This window comes from Platalea leucorodia (genome assembly GCF_965183815.1).
Source record: "Platalea leucorodia genome assembly, chromosome: 1".
Classification (NCBI taxonomy): domain Eukaryota; kingdom Metazoa; phylum Chordata; class Aves; order Pelecaniformes; family Threskiornithidae; genus Platalea; species Platalea leucorodia.
The window spans coordinates 53,750,445-53,761,524 of NC_138823.1; positions in this window are offsets into that span (position 1 = coordinate 53,750,445).

An 11,080-nucleotide genomic window follows, 5' to 3' on the forward strand; every position below is an offset into this window, starting at 1 on the left:
GGCCCTTGTAGCAGAATTTGGAAGATGAAAGAAAAGAAAGTAAAATTTTAGGGCAGAAAGGACCAAACCACACATAGATTTATAGGTGTGGGGTTTTTTAATAGGCTAGTATAGTTCTTCCTGGAGAAAGCAGAACTTGTTTTTGTTGTTGCTACTCTTTTGACACAATAGTTATTGACAAGCTGTTGCAAGCAGCTGAGGCAGGAGGAGGGGGTTGCTTTCTATCAAAAGGCTAAATATGTGAAGAAGCAAGAATAGGAAACTAAAATAATGGGCTTCCAAGAAAAAAAAAAGACTTCAACAACTGAGGGAGCAGGAAGAGATGGAAAGATAACTTGAGAGATATGACATGTCAGGAAAACCAGCAAATTAAAAAAAAAGACAAAAAAAAGGACTATGATACAAGTATAAGGGTAAATCACTCCAATGTGGAGAAAAGATGGCAATCATCATAGGAGACCAAAATGGCTGTATTAGAAACTTTCTAAGCACCTGCAGACCTTAATGGACTCATACAAGAGAGGAAACGTGAATAACTAACTTGGTGAAGAGCTTAAAGAAACATAGATCATGTCTTCTTTGCTTCTGTATTCACACTAAGTACAAATTGTGAATGCACATACAGACTAAAACAGGTTTTGAAATGGTTTTGAAAGTATTAAAAAAAAAAGAGACATGTTCAACATGGCACAGGCTGTTCAAATTCACTCCTGTTTAAAATGCTCCTGAAATTGACGTTAGCAAATATCATTAGGAGCTTGATTAGAACAGGGACTGATCAGAGAACTGGAAACAGGCAAACACAACATACACGTAAAAAGAGAAGAAAAGAAGTAATATGCTAGTCAGCCTAATTCCAAGTTACTAGACACGAGATAGTAGAAACCATGAGGCCTGAAAGCCTCGAGACAAAAATAAAGTTAAAGAAATCCACCAGTCAGGGGTTATCAAGAACCAAATGGGTCAAACTGACTCAGTTTCATCCTGACCCCAAGCACAGAGTACGGTATGGCCAGGAGGGCAGCAGATCTGCAGAAGGTTCGGGAGCCGCAGTAAGCAACAACTTTGTCTCTTCTTCCACAGCAGAACAGTCCTATCAATGCATCAAATGCCCTGTTGTATTAACAGGGCTGGCACAGCTGAAACGTGGTGGATGTCATCATTTTTCTCTAGTTGGTGCTATTTAGGACCCATCTCTAGGGCCTGTTATGTAGGAGAAAAGGAAGAATGATTACAGACGTGAAAAATACAGCTTAGGAGAAATGGCTGAAGGAGCTGGGCTTGCTCAGCCTAGGAAAGAGAAGGGGAAGGAAAGCACACTAATTTTCTTCCAGGGTTTGAAAAGCCTATGTGAAGAAAATTCTTACAGTTTTTTCAAATTTACTGGGGATGTGACAGGAAGAAACCAATTGGATTTAAACCAAAGGAGATTCAGGTTAGCTGCTGCAAAACAGTTTTTAATGATAAATACAGTTATGTACTTCAATACACACACACACACACACACACATATATATATATGCAAAAGGACTGAGGAATTTTCTCCTCTGGAGATTTTAAGAATAATTAGACTGACATTTGTCAGTGACATTCTCTGTATTTTTTATCATCTTTTTACAGGGGCATGGATTAAGTAACCTCTTGAAGCCTTCCAGCCCCATGATTTTTTTATTTTTATTTCCATGTAATAATTAAGCACAGAATTTTTCTTGATAATCAGTGGCATTTTCACTAGATTTATTTAAACTGGGATTGGTTTATACACTGTATGACAACCACACTTCAAGGACTCTCTCAATAGGTGAAATTAAGCAAGTTATGCTAACAAAGCATCCATCTGAATCACTGAGGTTTTTTCTTCTAACAGAGCATCAGCCTACAAGGTCTTGACATCTGCCAATACTCAGCAGAAAGAAAAGAAAAGCTTTGAAGACTGGCTTTAAGGTGAGGTTCAGCTATAAGAAGTACTTTATGCCTTGATTTAGGCATATATCCCCAAATGAGACTTCGGACTAAATTCACAAATTGCAAATTTTATAGTAAGAGAAGGCCCACAGCACTGTATTATGGCATCGCTGTGACTATTATTTCTCTGAGGGAGTTCATTTATTCATTGTTCTTGATATGGTTATGCTGGCTAGGTAAAGATAATTTAAAATTGATTGTTCTTGAGGCAAAAACAAAAAAAAAAATCCCTTGGATACAGAGAGAGTTAGCTCTAATGCCTTCTCTACTAACAGTTAAATAGGGTAACTGGTTCTTCGGATTCAGGGCTCTTAATTTCCCAGGCTACAGCACGCCATGTCTAATCGTATTAGTCACGAGGTATGAGGTTCCCTGGTAGAATGTAACTCAATGTGACTGATGTAAGCAACTTTGATGTGGGCATGCATCCCTCAAACGTGCCTTGCTATTAGGCACGTCAGCCATTTCAGACCAAAGCTTCCTTCCATCCTATGTAGTCCTGGTATCATCTTCTGTTCAACACTAGGAATTGAATTAGCGACCGCTGGAGGCTCAGGTTGCAACAATGCTTATACTTGCAAAAGGAACAAACCTCACTACACTAGGATTTCTATTCTCCTATTTTTGGTTGCATCTCCTCTTTAGCGTTCCCTGCCAAGCTTTTGGGTTTGTCATACATTGACGGCTACACAATACAGATCTTATCAGTGTCAGAAATAAACCTGAAGTGCAATGCTTATCTTTCTTCCTCAGACAAGGAATCTGGTTGGGAAAGGGAGGAAATGGGGGAATTCTTAAAAAAACAAAAGTGAAGAGTAAAGTTGGGAGCTGGGCTTCCTAAAACATTGAAGTCGTTCTTAAATATTGCTCTGGCACAATCTCCAAATGCCATAAAACGCTGAAGAATTCGGAGACAGATTAAATTAAAGAGATTATGTTCTCAGAAATATACAACCTACTCATTTCATTGTGCCAGGACAAACTGAATGAGCAGACAGAGCACATTTCTAAACTGAAGGCCGTGTTCCACTTTTGTTTATATTCTTGTGTGTTTTTTCATTGTCTTAAATTACTTAAGTTGTTGACTCATCACATTTTGCTTTTCTAGAAAACCATAAATTAGACTAGAACATGCATTTGCTTCAACTTTGGGTTTGGTACATTAACCAGTGCAACTCTTTCAATGTTTTCTAATCTTCACAGTTAAATACAGAAGCGCCATGCACAGCAGTCCATAAAATATTGGATTGCGTTCTCAACACAGTGAAGCATAAACCACAGTCCCCAAAAGGATGGAATGAGTAATACAAGCAAGAGAAAAACAGTCCCTTATAAAACACAAACTGCATGTTGCAGTAGTATAGAGAAAACTATGCAACATGATTCCGTCATCAGCATCACTGCGTCTTCAGTCAGCCATGTCTTTTGTGGGCTCAGTGTTCACTGAATATTTAAAAGTTATGCTAAAACATTTAATAAATAATGCACTAAACATCTGATGATCTGTCAACTCCAACTACACTGGAAATTTTTAAAAAACAGGCAAGTGCTTTTATCACAGATTGTGCTCTCCACCAGTTTGTTATTTGCACTGCATGAATAATTTGTGATTCTAAAAGTAATATTAAAATCCATTTCCCAATGGTATCTACATATATTGCACTGTACTGCTAGGTCCTACAACATAAAATATTTAAATAATTTGAATATTTTTTGTGAGGCAGTAGAAGAGGCATTAGCAGTGGGGGAGAAGAAAGTAGAGGATGTGTAAAATATTTCATAGTACAAGCTTTCTCAGACTGTACAAAGTACAGCAAATAAAGCCATGTAATATTAATAGAGAGGGAGAAAGGAAACTTACTGAAAGGCCATTTCCTTGTGCTCTCAGTGGATTTGTATTTTTTTTTCTTTCTCAAGTTTTGTTCTGGTTTTATTCTTTTAGATTCTTTCTGTCTACAGATCAAATTCTTTCAGATAATAGGCTGCACCCCTTAGGATGAAAATGCACACGGTCAACAGACAAGTTTCCACTGGTTTTGGTGGAGATGTCATGTTTCACCTACTCTGCACAAAGATTTACAAGGCTAATTATCTTCCAGCAGCACTGATTTTCCCTAAAGAGCCAGCACTAAGGAAGGGCATTGCTGCATGGAACAGGGATGTGATAGAATGACGGTGGCGTTTCCTGACCTCCTGCTTGGAAATCAAATGGTGTTTTGTACACTTCTGTGTGAAAATTCCCACAGATTTCAAAACATCTTTTGTTTAAATACTTTGGCTCTAAAGGCCCTGGACCACCATAAGTCTTGGCCTGGTCAATCGAAAGCTGGCAATGTCACAAGGTCCGTTTAGCAGTTTGGATTGCTTTCCACTGAAAGCTACCTGTGGAGTGATGAAACATTCAGGGGAACTGATAGCCCCTAGATAGTCTCTCCACTAGACTTCCAAGAGATTATTACAAAACTTGGAGAACTACAAGTGTATTGGGTCTGCATGGCAAGGTTTTGGTAGAGGGGGGCCTACAAGGGTGACTTCTGTGAGAAGCTGCTAGAAGCTTCCCCTATGTCCGATAGAGCCAATGCCAGCCGGCTCCAAGACGGACCCACCACTGTCCAAGGCCGAGCCCATCAGTGACAATGGTAGCACCTCTGGCATAACATATTTAAGAAGGGGAAAAAGTTGATGTGCAACTGAAGCCAGAGAGAGGAGTGAGAACATGTAAGAGGAACAGCCCTGCAGACACCAAGGTTAGTGAAGAAGGAGGGGGAGGAGGTGCTCCAGGTGCTGGAGCAGAGATTCCCCTGCAACCCCTGGTGAAGACCATGGTCAGGCAGGCTGTCCCCCTGCAACCCACGGAGATTAACAGTGGAGCAGATATCCACCTGCAGCCCATGGAGGATTCTATGCCAGAGCAGGTTGATGCCCAAAGGTGGATGTGACCCTGTTGGAAGCCCACGATGCAGCAAGCTCCTAGCAGGACCTGTGGACCCGTGGAGAGAGGACGCCATGCTGGAGCAGGTTTGCTGGCAGGGCTTGTGACCCTGCGGGGGACCCATGCTGGAGCAGTCTGTTCCTGAAGGACTACAGCCCGTGGAAGGGACCCATGCTGGAGCAGCTCGTGAAGAACTGCAGCCCACAGGAAGGACCCATGTTGGAGAAATTTGTGAAGGACTATCTCCCATGGGAGGGACTCCACACTGGAGCAGGGGAAGAGTGTGAGGAGTCCTCCTCCTGAGGAAGAAGGAGCAGCAGAGACAATGTGTGATGAACTGACCACAACCCCCATTCTCCGTCCCCCTGCGCCGCTGGAGGGGAGGAGGTAGAGAAATCAGGAGAAAAGTTGAACCTGGGAAGAAGGGAGGGGTGGGGGGAAGGTGTTTTTAAGATTTGGTTTTATTTCTCATTATTCTCCTCTGATTTGATTGGTAATAAATTAAACTGATTTCCACAAGTTGAGGTCTGTTTTGCCTGTGACAGTAATTGGTGAGTGATCTCTCCCTGTCCTTACCTTGATCCATAAGCCTCTTGTTATATTTTCTCTCCCCTGTCCAGCTGAGGAGGGGAGCGATAGAATGGCTTTGGTGGGCACCTGGTGTCCAGCCAGGGTTAGCCCACCACACAAGATGTTACTGTGCATGGTCTAGGTACATTTTCCCAGGTGTTTCTCAGTCACCAAAATCCTGTTCAGCCTAGTAAAGGACTTCTCTCTTCCAATGGCCAGAAGCCAACTTACTGACTAGTCTTTCCAAGTGTTGCACATCAGAAGTTCACCACATTGTAAGAGGACATTTGCTCATACTTGCAAAAGAACAATCACCAAAATAATTCATGTGGGAAATGAGAGACTGAGAAATTCATTAGCAACTCAGATAAAAGGCTTAGATCAGAGAAATTTTGAAATATGGCAGTTGCCAAAGTCCTGTAATGGGAGTAAGATTCTAAGATTTCTCCCCTTGCCTCAGTTTGCATTTCTGCTTTTCTTTTCAAACACTGCATTTCCCTTCTGCAACCTTTTGTTTGGTTCTGTAGGCAGTAAAGTCCTCAGGGCAGAGCAGCAATTGCCTTTTATGATACATTTACAATGCTTCACACAATGAGACCTTAATCTCCTAATAAATGAGACTCAAATAGTAAATCTGTCACCTTTCTAAAAATACTTTGTTCATTAAAAGTAATAGAGAAAAAAATATCATTACACACATCATACATGCTTGACAGCTGAATTGAACTGGTGCTTTGGTCTACTCTTAATAATTGCATGAGATGAGGGTTCTTCTATTTCTCCCTTCTGTTCCCTCTCTCATGAAAACAGACATATATTCTGATTATGGGCATGGTTTCCCTCGCAGGCCTGCACTTGGTGCTTTATCTCATATTCTTTTCTGATTTTATGAATAAGTGGTTGGGGATACTTACAAAAACTGTAAGTACGTGTGTGTATGTGTATTCACACAGCTAAACATTAAAAAAGGTGGCTCTGCTGAGTGATTTGTTCTGACAGCTGTGTTGTCAAGCTACTGCAGAAATGAGAAAGAAAGATGTAAGCTGCACTGAATGAATGAGATCCTGTTGGAAAACATCTCCAGCAGCTTTTAAAGCACACAGCTGGCAGAACACACCAAAAGGTCTGATGAGCTAAAAAAAAAAGGGAAGAGCGAAGCTACAACAAAGCAGCAGCAATCCCAACGATGAAGGCCCTCCTGAGAAGCACTTGTCACCCAGTTTAGACAGGGAAACCCCCAGAAATGCTGCTCTGCCCATGGAGCTGTATGTTCAAGGCCAGGTTTTCCACCCTTCCCTTCTGCCCAGTGAGCTTTCCCATTGAAATTGCATTGATCCAGTGATCATCTCTTACTCCATGTAACGTGACGTACGGAGTCATGTACTCCTCTTATCTTTTTCAGCCAGAGTTTTTCTCCTTGAATAACATTATTAGTGACAGTGGTAATAGGACAAAAGATATTCAAACTCAAAGAGCGGAGAATGAAAGGAAAGCAGGAGATTAACTCTTCCTATAATGTACAGACATTTCTGGAGAAAAATCTGGGGTCATTATAAGACAGACAAGAGCTCAAATCTACATAGTTTAAGGTTTCTGAATGGACAAATAGGCAGCACCTCTTAGGGAATGGAGAGGTTTAACAGCTGGCAGCTGACACCGCACCCCAGGAAACCCATGAGCATTTTAAAGAGCCAGCAGGACCCAGGGAGGCGCCTCTGCCCCACAAGAGACAGGTGTGACAGGAGAGGCAGCTGAAGCACCGGGCTCATCAGTCCCCTTGACAGATCACCCCTGAGGCTGCTGCTACTGACACATGGCCACAAGTGTCCAATGCAGATCAGCTTTGCTCCGGTCCCTAGCCTAGCCATTTTCTTTTCTGGAAGAGAGGGAGAGAAGCGGGAGCTTTGCAGCCAAAATTGCAGCAAATGGTCTTTGGGGAGGCAGCACCCCCAATACAGCAGAGAGAGCAAAGATGTTTTTGGGGCAGTGACATTTAAGAGTAGCAAAGAGACCATGGCAGCAACAGAAAGTACAGGTAGACTATTAGAGGAACATTGTCAGGTTAAATATCATCCTTTCTAACAAATTAGTTTGCCTGTGTTATAAAGAGATTATTAAAATCGAAAGAGTTTAAAGAATCTAATTTACTCTCCCCTGTCTAAGGTGTTTACTTCCTGCATGGCTCCCAGCTTGCACTATTAAACTAGACTAGTCCATTTCACTTTTTACGGATAGTTTCTGGTTGATTTTATTTTTGGACTCTAATTCTATCTTATTACAAATTGCAACGAAGCCTTGAGACTTCCCAACAAGTCATGGCAGTCTTGTGCAGAGCACTATACAGACATAATAAACAGCAACCCACAAGTACAGACAAAAAGAAGCTTTTATGGATGAAACAAAGGGGTAAGAAAGAGATTGGAACTGCAAGAAGACAATGGTGGTAACAACATATATATAACACTGTTTACAACCATATATATTGTATTTACCTTACATTGTGAATATTGTATATTTATGAAAAATATATGTTATGTGTATCACAGCTAGCCTACTATTAGTTATAAACATAATCCACTGTTTTCTTCACTCAGCTGTCAGGCACAAGACTCTAACCACCATCTAAGTTATATTTGGTCTTAAAATGTAGGAACACCAAGGAGAAGACTGTCTTGCTGCAGGGGTAACCCCCTTATACCAGGTACTACTTCAGGGTAAATAACAATTATAAAAATGCTTTATAGTTTGCAACGAATAGAGCTATTTCTTTTTGCTTCTCTTTTCAAAACAATTTATGTTTTATTTTTACAAGACCTAGCGTTGGAGATTTAGTGTACAAAACCTCTTCTCTAGCGTTGAATCTGATCCTCTCAGTGGTACCTTCTTATCCAATACACAGCTATGGCATTCTCCCTTTGACCACTGAGATTCAAGCCTGTGCCTCCTATCACACTCCTGAAAGCCTTTAATGCTCCAAAATTGGTATAAGAGGACTCTGGTTCATCTGACCTGTATGTTGTCAGCTCCCCTCTAGTGGGGACCTACTCTTCTGCCCATTGGCTTCAGCAAAGGTGGACATGCTTAGAAGCTAGGTGTTTCGGGGACCCAGTTACAGTCTCATGACTGCATTGGGTGACAAAAGCTTTGCTTTTATACCTCAAATCACATTTGACTCAACCCAGGTTAAGATAAAGATAAAAAACCCAAGCATTTTCATACAATTTACAGGAAAGATTAATAAATGTTTATAAAAGACACAGAAGAGGAAATAAAAGAATTGCACTGACTCTGCCTACCCTAACTAGGTAAGAAAGATTTCTTTCCCTCAGCCAGCTGACTTAGTGTTCCTCTTCTGGCAAGGTGGTATCTGGGTTTCTGCTGATGCAGTGCCTCTTCTATCATCACATCTGTTGCCAGTTTCCCCTTTTGAGATTTCTGGGAAGGGTTGAACCAGTTCATTTTTTTACTCTAAAACTCTTTTCTGTTCTTCTGAACAAAAAAAACCCAGTTCATTTGTCATCTTAATTGAAAGGTTTTCTTTTACTTTTGAATGTGAAAGTCTCAGCTGGACTTGGAGCCATTTTCCATACCTAACTTGTTCATAAATGATTGCTGTGCTTCAGTAAGATGTAAAAGGCTCCTGTCAGCTTTTGATGACTACTTGGCATTCTTCAATGTAGGAAGAATCTTTACTGGAGTTTATATCAAGTTATAGATCAAAATAATACAGGATAAAAACAACTAAAAATATTTATATGTTGCTTATTACTGGCTGTTGATTGAAGCCAGACATAACAGTGGTAACATTTTGGGACTACTGATCCCCAACTTCTACCTCCAAGGCATATTCCAAAATTATATTTTTATAATATCAAGAATATTAATGAATCTGTTTAGAAAGATTAAGGCAGAGGCGTAAGTGGCAGGTAAAGTAAGGATGGAAGAATACTAGAGATGAATACTGAAAGGAAAACGGGAACAATCCTGAAACAAGTTAAGTATTATAAATGGTAGTACTGCTTTTACAGCAATATATTTAAAGCGACACAAGAATAATTTTAGTAACTATATGGGAAGGATTTAAGGCTTTATGAAAAACTGCACAAACCTGAACAAATTGGATTCCCAAACTCTGACAGCACTAGCATTTCATATGTGCGTAATCCAGAGCAGCACCAAGTTTTCACAGAGCTCACCATAGTAAAATCAATGAATTACCATCTCTGACATTATCGTATTGATGTGGTTCACAATTTTTACCTTTTAGCATGACTAGATGTTAAAACAGACTTAGTAACCTGGAAATATTATCCAGGGTTCAAATCTTCTCTCCCTCCCCTCCATACAGTTAAGAACAAGTTAGGAAACACAAGTTTAATTATTCTACTGTATGAAAGAATAAGCCTAGAAACAACTTACTAAAAATAAGAGCTCCAGAAATAGCTTCAAAGAAGAATAAAAAGCAACTAAATACCATCACAAATTGCTTATTTTCCTAAGGCACCCACTGATTTCTATCTCCAGATTTCAACCATCAGTATTTACTAAAGAAGTTCCTCACTCATGCTTCTTCGTTTCTGCATCTTCACGAATAGGTTAGTTTGAAAGGGAGTGAAGGAAGAGTTGACTAGTTTCCAGTCACTAAAAGTTAGAAGAAAGGCAGATGTTTCAGAAAACATACTTCAGCTGAGTGCCTATGCTAATACTGTCACAGTACTAAAGTAATAACTAAAGTAGCAAACAAGAGGGCTCAACTGATGTAAGGGGCAAAGAAGTGAGAAGTCCTTCAGCAGAACTCTGTTGAAAAAAGAAGGTAAAAGAAAACAGAGTGAGATGGGAGGCTTGGCAGAATTCACAACTGTATAATTAATAGAATTTTCTGCTTGCCACCTGCCAAATAGAAGATTTAATAATGTTGCTATGAGGAAGATGATAGCTCATAATATGCATTGGTGTAAGCGGTAACAGCACAGAAAAAAACTTCAATGTGCCATATTACTAGGTTTAGCAAGTTTAGCTAAAACTACAATGAGAAGAAATCATTTGATTATGCATGGACTCTTTCCAGTATTGGGAAACACTGGAAAATGCCAGGTACTAATAAAATGTTTAGTTAGGAGCAAATATATTGCTGGCAATAGAAAAGTGAGCTTATTCACTTAGGCCAATAGTGATATGTATGATTAGAGCAGGTTTGCTTGGCTAGGTCCACAAAGTTTGGCATAAAGTAAAAGTAATGATGTTACAGTTGTTCTCACAAGTAGATGCTTAATAAACTATGCCATGTAGGTAGTTTCAATATATACACAAGAGAAAGATTCAAATAAAAAATAGCTGTTGTTGGCTGCCAGTGTTTCAACTGCTGTTAAAATTCACAACATCTACTCTGACTGCAGATGTAACAACCACCTATTATAATTTGTCAAAATATTTGGCTGGAAGCAAAAAAATCCTGGAAGATGATATAGACATGAAGTGTCTAATGCTGAAGCCACTTCATACTGAAGAGTTTTCAAATGTTTGGGGTTTTTTTTCAGCTTCAACTCCATGTGTTCAAGGAATGAATAAACCTCAGCAGTTGACTTTGTGTGGGGGATTAACCTTGGCTAAGGG